Source organism: Amphiprion ocellaris, chromosome 9 (genome assembly GCF_022539595.1).
Source record: "Amphiprion ocellaris isolate individual 3 ecotype Okinawa chromosome 9, ASM2253959v1, whole genome shotgun sequence".
In the NCBI taxonomy this organism is placed as follows: Eukaryota; Metazoa; Chordata; class Actinopteri; family Pomacentridae; genus Amphiprion; species Amphiprion ocellaris.
In genome coordinates, this window is record NC_072774.1 from 19,126,184 (window position 1) to 19,141,851 (window position 15,668).

Sequence of the window (15,668 nt, forward strand, 5' to 3'; positions counted from 1 at the left end):
CTGCCAGGCAACACTGTTTATAGAACGAAATGGAGATTGTCACTTTGAGCCAACTTTACACAATGGCTGATGACTGTAGGCGTCTAGCAATATTCATTCATTTGTTCGTTCATTTCATTTAACCTTTATTTGAACTCAGAGTGCATTGAAATATACCAACCTCATTTGCAAAGCAGCTGAGGACGAAAGTAAAATATGTAGGCAAATAATTAAGGCATGTTAAAAGCATGTGAATCAACTAGAACAATGTAAAACAAAATTAGAAACTTGAATAGCCCTAAATATGAGTCTTTTCTGACAGTTACGCATATTATTTCAGGTTGCAGTTGCACAGTGATTAAAACTGCCTCCCATTCATTGTCTATATTAGCTGACCTCTGTAGTATAAATGACAGTCATGAGCAATATTTTTGGCTCAGGTGAAGATCATGTATTTAGTTGTGTCTGCATTGAAAGCTAATTTTATGCTTACTAAGTGTAACTTTTAACTCAGCAAACCAGTACAACAATCACAAGTACAAAATGGTGTCATCAGCATCAAACTGGAGATTACAACCAGATATAGAGGTAGAAATGTAATCTATAGCCACATGCTTCTTCTAGCTCCACAAATTTGTAAAGATGTAAAGTTTTCATCAGTTAACTTTAAAGTGGCTGGCAGGCAGATTTTGTAACTTTTAAATTGAGTCTGGCTAGCTGCTCCCGCTGTGTCCCGCTAATTGGCTGTATCCTCGTATTTACTGTACAGATATTACAATAGTATCAGTCTTCTCCTTTAACACTGAACAAATAGGCTAATAAGCTCATTTCAACTATTCCCTTCAAGATTTTCATGTCTCATTTGAATTTTTCATTCCTCACACAGTGACTTCTTTCACGAGCAACACAATGAAACTTACATTTTTAATTCAAGGAAGACAGAGAAAAGAGAAAACCTCTCGTTTCTCCACCACACCAGGAACAGCCTTCAGACCAATCATGCATCCATGCCCAGCAAATCGAGCCTGGGGGAGCCAGTGGCCCGTAACATAACAAGCTTTGTCGGAAATTACACGTTGATGCACAGCTGGAGATTTCACTGCTCCTGTTTCTCATCATGTGTGATCAGTGCAGGTATGGAGACATGCTGGGTTCAGAACACACATCTATTCACAGCTATATATGGCTCGTCTTACGCCCCTCTTCCTTCGCTCCTGCAGGAGCCATGCACACTCCCATCCAGCCTGTCATCAAGATGTCATTAAAGCCCACTCCGTCTCTCCTTCGGCTGGTCAGTCTTTGGCCCCCTCCTCCTTCCAAACAGAAATTCCTGCGCTCCTTTTGCATGGTGCTTCTCCTCTCAGTCGTTGTCCTCCTTCTGTCCATCTCTATTTCTGACATGGGAATCAGGGGTGTCGCAGCCTGTCTGGGTGCAGAGGTGGGGAAGGAGACAGTGCTACTTGATCAGGAGTTGATGGAGGCTGTCAGGAGGTAGAGCTATTGTGGGACAGTTGGCATTTACAAGGACTTGTTTGTGTGGATGTGACTAATTCACATTTACACCATATCAATCATTCAAGTGCAACCATGTTGTGTTTGTGTACACATGACTGAGAAATTGTAGCATGTATGTAACATGAAGATGATAAAATGCTTATTCAGTGTGTAATCAGTTTTATGTGTAATCTAATTATACACATTTTTTTTAAAACAGTGATTTTCAGCTCCTACAGTTACAAGTATATGCTACTAATTTGAAACAACAAGCATGTAATATATCAGCTAAATGTATTTTAAATATATATATGAAACTTTATTATTTGATTCTGTTGAAGCGCTCCATCCAGTTTGGTTTGGCTTCGCAGAGCACTTCTACACGATTATTTGAAAATAACAAATTAAATTCTAAAGTTTGATCATTGAAGTGTGACCATGTTTGGATCGAAAAGAAAGATATTCAAATTATTCTCAGATGTGGAATCAGTCTCTTATCTAATCTAATGCATCTCTTTTCCATCATTAATTTTGATGCCAAGTAAACCCAAATAATCTCCTTGTCTCTTGTCTGTCTCCATTGCTATTTCAATTAAGAATTTTACTGAGGGGAGTTAGAAGTTCATCTCACTTTAAGCGCATCTTTCACCTTTTATCTCTCTAACACTCACTCAGTGCCCAGCATGACACACCAGGCTCTGAGTGGAGAATGAAAGAAGATTACAGCAACCTTGATCTGTTCATTCAGCGCCTATGGAGACTGGAGGATCTTCTTTAATGCAGCGAGTAATTGTTGCTTTTGAGGACCTCTACATGTGACTGAGTGACACACTAATTGGCCAATTAGGCACCTGGATCACTCACGTGTCCCCAGGAGGAGACGCTAAGTCATGGGGCATGACCCAGACCCAAAAATGGGTGTCAGATACGTGTACCGTATCATGTTTTTGGACAAATCACTTTAGATCCAGCTGTGGCCTTCACTCACACGGTCTGAAGGTGTTTCAGAGGTTTGTGTATTAAAGTTAAACATTTTAGATAGGACTAGGATCACTGTTAATTAGTAGCTCTGTGTCAGGAATCCTGCAGAATCCTGTTATTATTTCTAAAGCTAATGACTAATATCAGTTGTGCATTCTTGCTTTTTTTGTCTTACATTTCCAACTGAATACTAATTAATGATGACAAAAAATGCATGTACTTTACATAACCGAGATATTCTGCAGTATCTACGTCACCGCGCTGCATTCCTCACTATGCACAGTAATTCAGAATCCTGGCAAGAAGTCATGAGAGCTCATGCTGATGGACTGAAGAATGTAATTAGAGGAAACAGACTGCATTAGATCACATTAGACCTCACCAGGTCAACAGGCAGTTCTCATGTAATTTGTTGAGAGATGATTTGTTTTCAAGTTTCTCATCTGCCAGTTAGTATCAGCACTGTGGACGATAACCTTCTAAAGTAACTACTACAGTGAATTTAGCCTTGCATTGAATATTCTGTAGTAACTTCCAAAAACATGGTTGTAATTTCCCATTTGAGCCTTTTATCTTGTTTTACATTAAGGTAATATTACTTGTAACAACAGTTGTGCAAACGAACTTTTTTCAACTTGCAAATGAAGTACAAGATGTTGCTTCTCTTACTAATAGTGATTTTATTCCACTTTTAACACTTTTAATGCTACATGCAGGTAGTACTATAATTACAAGCTGATAAAAAATCTGACAATTGTGATAATGTTGGGTTTTAGGATGAAAATAATGGTCCGAGCAATAATGTTTAAAACAAATCAAAAATGCCGTGACATAATGACAGAGTGGAAGAATTGCAAAACTAGCAAAAATTACCGTTCAAGCATTACAAACCAATGGGATGTCACCAATACTGCAAATGACTGACAGCTGTTCTCCTCGATGGGATCCTGCAATTAGATCCCACAGAGGATGATATGTCAGGTGGGGATCCTCTGTGGTTTCTGAGGGCTGTCACTGGCTGAATCCTCAGGGGAGGTCCTGCCCAGCATGGCGCCATGCTGATGGGCCTTCCCTCGCCCTGGCAACCAGACTGGGGTTAAATTAGGAAAGGCTAACCCAAGAACTGTGGTGGAGACGAGGGCGAGGTCAAGCGCTCTGGTCTGCTTTGATGATGGTGGAGGCTGGAGAGCACAGCACAGACAGACGCTCTTCATCTGGAGCCGACACACCACGGACGGATAGAGTGCTGCCGATCGCTAATGTTGGTCCTGTTGGGTACATGCACTTAAAGAGGAGAACTTTGTGCATGTAGCTGAGAGGGACAGCACGCATTAACCAACAGCTTCAACCGCAATGCTAACTAGATGATAGTTTATTCTATGGAAAATGAACAATGAGAGGATTTGTTGTGCTGTTGATGGCAATTTTTAAGTGGAGAAGACATGGACATCAAGAGCCTAGAAAGGATGATACTTGTCTTATCTCTCCGTGTTCAGCTAAACAGTGTTAAGACCCTGGAGTAGGTACTTTTTATACCCTAAAACCAGCTCTGAAAGAGGTTCTACAGGAGCAGTTCCTGTGGTTGGAACATGCTCAACAGTTCGGGCCTATGAGGGCTGGTAAATTCCAGCAGGGGAAAACAGCCTATTGTGAACTATAACATCACCATTTGTAGCCTGTTCAGCATCAACATGGAAATTAAACATGCTTACCTTATCAGATCAAGTTCTACATAGCCTACCCTTGTGCAGTACATAAACAGGCTACTGTATATGTCCATAACTCCATCAGTCTGATGATCTGATTGGCTGGAACAAAGTCATGTGACACGAGATACTGAGGCATCGAATCTATATATTACTGTACCAAAATGGGATTAAGGCCACTAATACTAAGTGTCACAAAATAATCAAATTATAGCACATTATGGGACTTTTGGCATTATCGATTATTGAGGACAAAATCATGTACAGTTGTGTATCGCATACCTGGCAAACGTAAGAAGCTTTTTCTTCCTCTTGACTGGATTTTTATACTAAAGTAACTCTAGTTACCCAAAAGAGGGTTACATTTTTTAAACATATTGCTTAAATATGAGCAATAAAACACTTACAGGCAGCCTTCTGTTGCCTATATGTCTTGAATCTTCCTCTGCACAATTTTTAGTTTGATAACGTTCCAGGCCCTGGTGGCCATGTGCTTTATTTATCTGGTGGATCCCTTGCATGGACTCTGGATTACAGCTGGCTGAAGAGCATGCTCCCGACCCCACCTGTCTATCATTTTGGATGATTGGCCTGGAGCCTCTGATTTGTTTTGAAGCCCTTGTTCTTCTCCCCGCCTACTGCCATACCCGATTGGTCCCAACTGCAGTTGGGGTATAAATCTCCAACCAATTTCCCAGTCATTGTGGCTCTGATTTAATGTGAGCAGCTTTCCTTGGTGCCTCTTGTCTTTGTGTTCCATGTAAATATGTAACTTTTGTTAGCAGCTGTTTAACTTAGTTAAAAGTTACTCGTTGTCCCTCATTCTATTCAATTCAATTCAATTCAATTCAATTCAATTTTATTTATATAGCGCCAATTCCAGTCAAATTGTCTGGAGACGCTTTACAGAACCCATATGCCTGACCCTGACCTGTGTCAGGGTCAGGCATGTTTCTGTGTTTACTGTAGCCATTCAGAAATGCTTGCTCCCTCTGAGGCCCTCATTTGTTACTTGCTGTTGTTAGCCATGGGTGTTGCTACCTCGTCTTTAATTTTGGCTAAGGAGTTTAGCTGTTTCATTTTGTTATTTTGCTCTAGCTAGTTTTGTAAGTCTGTTAGCCTTCGTTTGGTTTTGTTTGGTTCTTTGATTTAGCAACACCAACGAGTTCTGTTTTCTTTTTGATATCACCTTTTCTTTTGTTATTTATGTCACTGAGCAATATATTGCTTTCCTAAACCAAGAACACATGGTTTTGTTATTTTCCTGACTGACCCCAGACAACTAGGCTATAACAGATGAATTGAAAACAACTTCACAAATTATTTCAGTCCCTATAATATCATCTGTAGTACTGCTTTACGTGGATTTACAATTATACCTTAATGTTTAGCTTTAGGCACTTGATTCTTGTAAAATGATAAAATCCTCTTGCAACAGTCCTCACATATAAGACAACACAATCAACAGTTGCAAGTTTGAAGTAAGACACCTGCTTGTATTGTCTTCTTTGCAAAATTGAAGATTGGTTGTCTCAAAAATAATGGTAACATTTAAGTAGAAAGTGTTATTGTCAATTGTGGTGAACTGGTAAAACATACTGTAGAAACAGAAAACTTGACAGGTGTAACAACAGCAAATAAAGAGAGCAATTTTCTCTCCAGTTCTGCATATTCTGTGCATCTGCTGAGGCTGCATAGCCTCTTTTTCTCTCTCTACAGCCTGAAGGCTACAGTCTAAGCCTGGACTCAGTCTGTCTGCACTGTAGCTGTGCCCAATTTTAATCTGTGGTGCAGAAAGGTTTTCACTTTGGCTCTAGGCAGAAATGTTCTTATTTCTAAAACATCATAAACTGCTAAAGGAAATGAATCCATTTAACTATTAGGAACATTTGCTGTCAACATCTGTCTGTAAAAATTTTTCCATCTTGACCTCTTGAACATGTTATACAGACACTGCTGTGAAGATGAAAATAAGACATGCAGGTTTGTGTTGCTTTTATTTTGATTTGGAATATTAAATGTCCCAGGAGGGAAATTTGTTTGCATAATCTACACGTGTTCACAGAAAACATAAACAATTAGAAACCAGAAAATACAGCAGACATTCTATACGTTCATGTCCAATTTCCATGTGTATTTGCACACATTGTTTAGACATACTAATGTATGTACATGTAAGCAAAGTAACTCCTATGTTCGCAGCCATTTGAAATTTACACAGAAGGGGTGGCCAGTGACACTAATTGGTGTTAAATTGAGGGTATTGTTTTTTGTTTTTGTTTCTTTTTTAAACAAATTAAATGAACAATTTCAGAACTGTGTCCTAGCTTTCTCTCCATTTTGTGGGACAGAGTAATTGGACAATTTAGCATAAAAGCTTTTTTTTTAATTAAAAAAAAAAAAAAGAAGAAGCCAATTTCAGATACTTTATAAACCCTCTGCAGTCAAAATGAAATGATCTGTATTCAAGTTGTCACTTCTCTAGCAAATCCATTCGGCTGTAGATCCACAATCATGAAAAAATCTTTTAGAAGATCGATAGTTTAATATGTGATGTGGTTCTGCACAGCATCTGTGGAAAAATACTATAATGTGGAGGATGAGACTTCTGGCTTTGTGTCCTACAGTTGTTCCCTGACTCAGTAAAATTTCCACATATCCATAATTGCGGTCATTCTGCAGTTAATAGGTTGCATAATTGACCCCTGGCACCTATATCGCTGCTCTTTCCAAAACCTTTAAGGGCTCTAAACCTCTATTCTGTTTACCTGAAGGTAAAACCATGAGGCTTGGTGACTTTACAGTCACTGCTGGGGTGTGTGAGAAGGAGAAAGAGAGGCTGAGGGAGACTATTTGAAGCTGTGGATGATTTTGTCTTTTCCCAAACAAATTTAACTGGCTGCGGAACACATCAAAGCTGCCACCTAAAAAGGAACGGGCCTGTCATTGGTTGTAGCTGGTCCATATTGTGAGCATATGGTCCCGGGAGACGCTCTTACCCAGTCTGGTGAAAAACATCAAGAACTGAAAGTGAAAGAGAGTAATGGAAAACCATAGGGGTGCAATAAAGTGACCAATAAAGAGAGTGTATTGTTGAGGTTGGGTTATGAGCCCTGTGCCCTCGTGGGAGTCGAATATCAGAGCAGGAGAAGCGTAGATGAATGTTTTCATGGATGCAGACGAGGAGCGAGGGTCAGCTGTCGAACTGATGTTTTCTTGTTCCCACATGACTGAGAATAGATCTGAGTATGTGATTAGGTTGTTTCCTCACTACATAGTGGCTAAAAAGGGTTTCACAGAGAGGAACACATTGCAGAAAGTTACTGTAAAAGATGTCAAAATGATTTGCAAAGATACATTTTTGAAATTCTCCAAAAACCTATGTTTTCATACTCCCTTTGGGTTTTACATCAGGGTGATAATCACGCAGTCTGTCTGGACCAGCAATCTTGCACTGAATACTTATTTGCCAAACAACAGCTGTTCATCATAGTCTGTTTACCCAAATATCAGACAGTATTTGCTGCTACAGTGGGTACGGAAAGTATTCAGACCCCTTTAAATTTTTCACTCTTTGTTTCATTGCAGCCATTTGCTAAAATCAAAAAAGTTCATTTTATTTCTCATTAATGTACACTCAGCACCCTATCTTGACAGAAAGAAACAGAAATGTAGAAATTTTTGCAAATTTATTAAAAAAGAAAAACTGAAATATCACACGGTCATAAGTATTCAGACCCTTTACTGTGACACTCATATTTAACTCACCTGCGGTCCATTTCTTCTGATCCTCCTTGAGATGGTTCTACTTCTTCATTGGAGTCCAGCTGTGTTTAATTAAACTGATTGGACTTGATTAGGAAAGGCACACACCTGTCTATATAAGACCTTACAGCTCACAGTGCATGTCAGAGCAAATGAGAATCATGAGGTGGAAGGAACTGCCCAAGGAGCTCAGAGACAGAATTGTGGCAAGGCACAGATCTGGCCAAGGTTACAAAAGAATTTCTGCAGCACTCAAGGTTCCTAAGAGCACAGTGGCCTCCATAATCCTTAAATGGAAGAAGTTTGGGACGACCAGAACTCTTCCTAGACCTGGCCGTCCAGCCAAACTGAGCAATCGTGGGAGAAGAGCTTTGGTGAGAGAGGTAAAGAAGAACCCAAAGATCACCGTGGCTGAGCTCCAGAGATGCAGCAGGGAGATGGGAGAAAGTTCCACAAAGTCAACTATCACTGCAGCCCTCCACCAGTCAGGCCTTTATGGCAGAGTGGCCCGACGGAAGCCTCTCCTCAGTGCAAGACATATGAAAGCCCACATAGAGTTTGCCAAAAAACACATGAAGGACTCCCAGACTATGAGAAATAAGATTCTCTGGTCTGATGAGACCAAGATTGAACTTTTTGGTGTTAATTCTAAGCGGTATGTGTGGAGAAAACCAGGCACTGCTCATCACCTGCCCAATACCATCCCAACAGTGAAACATGGTGGTGGCAGCATCATGCTATGGGGGTGTTTTTCAGCTGCAGGGACAGGACGACTGGTTGCAATTGAAGGAAAGATGAATGCGGTCAAGTACAGAGATATCCTGGAAGAAAACCTCTTCCAGAGTGCTCTGGACCTCAGACTGGGCCGAAGGTTCACCTTCCAACAAGACAATGACCCTAAGCACACAGCTAAAATAACAAAGGAGTGGCTTCGGAACAACTCTGTGACCATTCTTGACTGGCCCAGCCAGAGCCCTGACCTAAACCCAATTGAGCATCTCTGGAGAGATCTGAAAATGGCTGTCCACCAACGTTCACCATCCAACCTGACAGAACTGGAGAGGATCTGCAAGGAAGAATGGCAGAGGATCCCCAAATCCAGCTGTGAAAAACTTGTTGCATCATTCCCAAGAAGACTCATGGCTGTACTAGCTCAGAAGGGTGCTTCTACTCAATACTGAGCAAAGGGTCTGAATACTTATGACCGTGTGATATTTCAGTTTTTCTTTTTTAATAAATTTGCAAAAATTTCTACATTTCTGTTTTTTTCTGTCAAGATAGGGTGCTGAGTGTACATTAATGAGAAATAAAATGAACTTTTTTGATTTTAGCAAATGGCTGCAATGAAACAAAGAGTGAAAAATTTAAAGGGGTCTGAATACTTTCCGTACCCACTGTAAATGCACTGTTTGTATTGAAGTTAGTTTAAAAAAATATATAAAGAAAACTGAAATTAGACTACAGTTTTCTTGCTAAGTTGAATCAAGATGGACAAGTTCAAACACACAAACAAAAAATAACTTAACACTTCAAATCAAATTAAATTTAGTTAATTCTCACAGCCATAATTTTGGTTTGTGACCAGAATAAAGTTAGCTTTGATCAGTGTAAAGTATTGCCGCCCTGTTCACCAACATCCTCATCTGTAACTGGTCAAATATGTCATGTGGCTAACCTTATATTTTTGATTTACCTCCTAAGTTTTATTATAAATCTGTTTACTTCTTGGTTTTTAGAAACATCTGTTCTCCAAGTGACATGCAAAGTTCTTCGCTGAGTGTGGACTCTTAATTAATAAAATGCAGAGGAAGTTTTATACAAGAGTTTACTAAAAAAAAAAAAACACTCTTTCATGTCAAAATGAAAACAGATTTCTCCAAAGTAATCTCAATTAATGAAAAATGTAAAGCAAGCGAGTGCAGAAGTCACACTCCCAGTGAAGTTGAGATAATATGAGTGCAGTGAATGTGTCTCAGTTGAATGTAGTATAAAGACACCAGTACCTGGAAGTTCCAGTCACTGGTGAACCAGTACTCCTGGTTATAGTGACACTGTGAAGGTAAAAGAACACTCCAAGCAACTCTGTGAAAAGGTCAGTTAAAAGCATAAAGCAGAGGATAGATACAAGAAAACTTCTAAGTCACTGAATGTCCTATGGATTACAATTAAATCTAATTAAAAAATAGAAGTATGACATGTGTTAATATGCAAAACTGAGTGACGTGCAAGTAAGAGACAGTTGAAAATGGCCACCAAGACATCTATGACTCCTCTGATTAAATGTTGAAAAGCAATAAATCAGTAAATAAAACACTTCCAGGGGGAGTAAATACTTTTTATAGATACTGTAAACTTAATTCAAAATGCCGCATTTGACTGGAAGAGAATCAGACCAACAGTTCATGAAATCACATCATGCAGAAACTAAAGAAGGTGAAAAATGTGACAGACCAGCATTAGCTCTAGTTCTGTTCCATCAGCAAACTGGGAAAACATCCACAACCACTATAATGTATCAGAAGGTCCACAGTCACAGAATGCTGTACAAGACCTTCACCTGTTTGTTGTTGAATTCCCATCATTCTTATTCACCCCATGGGAAAGGCACAGTATGTAGGTGAGAATGTTCTTTTAATTTGCAAAGAAAAACTTGCACTAAACTGATAATCTGCACTTCTCGCAGGTGAAAACAAATACAGAGGATTATTTGCAGCTACTCTAACTTTGGACCACAAACTCTCCATCTCACCTTTTCTAAACATTGAACTTGGCACAACAAAGGCCATGAATTTCCTTTTACTGTCAAAACAAATACAATTTTTCGGCATTCGCATCAGGAAGCTATACAGCAGAGAACTGACAGTAGATAGGTTTCCATGTTTAACTCTTTCTCATCACTTAATCTGCACCATATTATTTTTTGACATATCAGTGATTGTGCAGCTGAAAGCATAAATAAGGAATGAGCCATAATTAAACACATTTGATGGTATGCACAGTTATGTCTCTTTGGGGATTTTTAGTTTACTAAATATGCTTTATTAAAAATTTAAAATAATCATGAGAAAAGCTCTCAATTATATGCAGTATTTTTTTACAATAGGTTCACATATAACAGAGAGAAATAAACATAATAAAATTAAAAAACGAAGTAACAGATTATTAGTTTCTGCTGACAAGTAATGCAGCCTGCAGACTGCCAGGCTAATCTTTCCTGTCTGTACTAGAAGTGCAGGGGTCAAAGAAGGAGGAGAGCCTGGGACACTGACCATCTGTGTGGAAACCTACAGGACTGAAAGCATAGTCTCTTGAATGTTTTTTCAGACGGCAAAACAAGCAACCTACATAAACCAGGAAACTGTCAATAGCTGTATTACTCTCTGAAAAAAAGTAGAGCAGTAACTGTTCAATATTCAGTTTCGGTTCAGCCCAGCTGCGGTCAATCCCTGCTCTTGTTCTAACATTCAGGGTCAACTGACCTCACTGCACCCTGAAAGGAAAACACATAAAACTCTTGTCTCCGCTTTCTGTAAGTTTCAGTTGGGCCCTAGCCCCTCCGGCAGGGCAGCCGTTGTGCTACTGCAGCTTTTTTCCTGACGTCAGACGGTTATTTGAAGAGGGTAAGCGACTCCTGGTCAGGTTTCCCACAGCACCGAGGCTCAGCCCATCTCCCTGACCCCCCGGGAAGCAGAGGTCACGCATGAGAGAGGGGAATGAAAAGAGCCACTCCTCTGATTTATGACCCAGCGTAGCTATAGGATACCTTCAGCTCAGGGATGGTTTTTGTTACGGAGGTGGGGGTACACCAAAGCAGATTCCCCCAGCACCTCCTGCCAATGTTGGTGTAAGATTTCAGCCATTTAGGGGGCAGCAGTTTGGCATCCTGAGTTCCCGATAGGTAAAACTGGCCTCTGAAAATTCTTTGTAGTGAGTTAGGACAATAAACAGGTAGAACACAGTTACCACTTGGGCTGCAGATGCGAGCCAGCTGTTGGATTTTGGAACAGCATTACATAATGGATTTGACTGCTGCTGCTTTGGATCATTCCAGTCATTCCTTGGACTCTGTTATGAGGATTTTATTTTAGTCCGTCAGGAGACATGTCAGTCTGTGTCTGTATCAGATCAACCTGTTGGGTCGTACTCTGGTCAACTCATGGTTCAAGACCTCAGCTGCTATTTATTGAAATCACAAAATTTATTGGAATGAATTTAATCAGAACCCCCTGTAAATAGCTTAATCATTAATGATTGTGTTAAGTTGGTGTTGATCTGAAGCCTCTGAATGACAAACTGATACTCCAAAAGTGTGTCTTACACTGATAGTCTAAATTTAATCAGTCTACACAAAGATGAGAACCAAAGTGTACAGTATTTTTAGAGCCAGAGTCTATTTTCCTGTGTTTTGTGCACAGAACCTCAGTGATTGTGTTTTGGGCTGTGCTCACTTCCAAAGCTGTTCAATATTGTTTCTGAACCTGAACCTTTTCACTTCACCTTCCAGTGTGACCAGTCAGACCACCTTAACAACAACAACATGTCTTCAGAGGCAGGTCTGAGAAACCAGAACCGAGTCCAAACAGATCATCATATCCCATGCTTAGTTACATTTCTGACAAAAAAAAATTACCCTACCATGTACTATAATGGAAAATACTAGGCTGCAGCTATTCTTTTGATAGAATACTATGGTTAGTGTACAAAGTAGATGAAGTTTTCCACCCAGAAATGTTGCAAGACATGTATAGATGGACTTCAGGCAAAGACTTCTGAGCAATGCTGTAAACTGAACATTTGCATTTAACATCTAAAAGAAAACAAACTATTTTCTTCCCACATTACTCATTTGTTGTTTTGCATAGTCCTTGGGCTTTGTCATTACCATTCCTAATTCCTTCCAGCTCTTAGTTAGTCCTTGAGTGTTGTTTTGTATCAAAAGCGCACAACAGATGAAGCAAGTTTAGCATTTGTGTACACTTAAAGCAGTGAAACATGATTAAAATTACAATTTTTTTCTCAGTGGTCCCTGAATGAGTACATTTATAAATACACATTTTATGTGCATACTTAGTCTCTGTTAGTCTACTATCAATCCGCTTCAAGTCCTGCCCTGTTTACTGATTACAACCCTATAAAAATGTACACTGCAGTCTTAAGGTGGAAATGCTCAGATGCTGCTTTGACGGCTTATTTTGCTCATGATGTGTCTTTCAGTGCATCAAAAACACCACATGGGCATGTTAACAAGAGAAAAATGTGATTTTCACCAATGGAGGACTTATTTCTGGTGCCCCCAAGTAACCCAAAAAAATCTGCTAATGAAGGTTTGTGTCCCTTATGACAGATATGCTCACATACCATTAGAATCAGTGCATATTATGGAACAGACAGAGCTTCTTTCCCACATCGACATCACCACTGCTGCAACAAACAAGTCCCCTTTGCTTGTAGCTTTTTAATGTTTCTAGCACATCTCTGATGAAAGCGTGCCTTGGCAACAGCTACTAAATGACTAAAATAGTTGATTCCTCTTGTGACAGACTCATGTGCCAGTTTTGTGCCTGTGTGTTCACCCTGGCTGTCCCTGAGTCATGAACTGAGCTTCTCTCAAGCGTAGACATCCGCAGTCTGCTGGAGCTGCCGGCGCAGAAGAACTAGGCCAGATTTGACACACTTCACAACCCATGCTAACCCTGACACACATTATTTCTTCTCAGACCACAGAGGAAAAACCCCAGCATTGTGGAGAGAAAATGATGTATTTGACCTGAGTTGTTATCAAATAGTAGAGCTGGAGGATTTATTTGATAAGAAGTTCATCTTCTTTCTGCCTGAGTGACAAAAAAAATAAAATCTTGTAAGCAAGCAGACACAGGGCTATTTAAAAACACCAGGCAAAAGGGAATCATGTCTGCATCCAGTGTCTCAGAAAAAGGCCTGTTATGCTTTAGTGGTAGAAAGAGCCTTTAAGCAAAAAAAAACAACAACAAAGAAAACCCACAACACACTGTGTAATTTATAAACAGCTTACATTTGTAGCTTATTAAATTGCTTAAAAGTGTTTTTTGGAGTTTCAGGAGATGTTTTCATTCAGTCCCAGTTTATCAAGTCATATTTGGGTCAAAACTTTGCTGAACAGGAGTTTCTCGTGGGCAAAAGTGTAAAGTGGGAAGTCTTTGGGCCCCCTGTGGTTTTTCTTAATGCATCAGCACCATCAAAGAGTAAAGTGGTGGGTTCCTGCTAGTTTATCATCCACTTTTCAAACAACCAGGCATCTTTGGAAAGTGCACTCAAGTCCTAATCCGGTACGTACACAAACTTGTTTCCCCCTCAAACTGTGCTTGTTCAGCACCAGCCCAAGCTAAACCCTGCCAACCCTGTAATAATAAGATGCGAATCGTCCTTTACCAGCTCTTGTCTGTTTGTTTCCAGGCAGACTGAGGTAGAGGGGCCAAACCCAAAACACGACCATATGTTTAAACCTTGTCCTATGAACCCAAAACAGGATGTCACAGCAGGCCCTCCGGTCTGAGTAACTGACGGAGACACGGGCACACAGGAGGCCTATTGTTTTGTTCTGGTTTGGGAAAGACAGAGAAGGAAGTGGAAGTGTGGTATGGGGGAGAAAGAAAGAAGATGTGTGGGTGTGTAGTTGTTATACATTGTATGTGTTGCTATTTAAAGCTTGCAAGCTTGCAAAACTTGCCTGCACAACAGAGCCACGGCTACGTGTCAGTTGTTTGTAGTCTTAAATGTCCTTAAACCATTTTGTGCCTCTTCTTAAGGAAAATCCTTCCTAAGATAGAAAATTTATGTTTTTTTTCCTTTGTGAATTTGGCCAAGTCTCTCCTCCAAAGTGCTGCATGAGTCATCTTCAGATTAATCCTGGAGCTGCTCCACAGACAGTGAATAAGAGAACAATTTGCAGACATACAGCACACATGATGACAATACAAGAAATTAAGCTAATTTGGATATCTTCAATGGATACTTTGATATTTTAGTAAATACATTTCTTATGCAGAGACATGAATGGAAAGATAGCATTCTCATGTCTGTACTTAGCATCAGCCACCAGATAGCCAGTGAGCTTTAGAGGTGCTGAGTGGTGGATTTTGTTACGTTAAAAGACAGCAAGGCTTCCCGTTTCTCTCTTTCCACCACGGTTTAATTACAAGACCTAGAATGGTAAAATGCCGGCCTGGGAATGTTTCATGAAGTTTGCAACTTCCAGTACTGACTTACAACATGATATCATCTTCTCTTCTGATTGGGCAGCTACTGACATTTTAGCATCAAATTCTAGTTGCACGAGATTCCGTTTAAGACCTCTTTCTGCCTTCTTTTCAGCTAAAATGTGGTTATATCATCATTATGTCACAAAGCACAAATTTCCTTAATCATTCTGTTAATTTACATGGTTGAAGAAATTTCTCCAAAATCATATCCCATGAAAAGGTGAAATGTGGTCTACATTAACACATACATTCAATACATTTAATATTTCATACACAATGTCATAAATGTGGAACTATATAAGCTGTGGAATCCAAATAGGAAGGTTCCAGGACATTGTAATGGGAGCAGCTGTATACATACACAGCAAAATAAGAAATGTGCGTACTTCTGTGACACACATGCACAAGTACTCACAGGTTACAGCTTGGACTATTCCAAAAGCGAAATGTGCTCTCTGCTTTTCCAACATAAGCAGTATAAGGCATGTTTATTTATCTGCAGCAG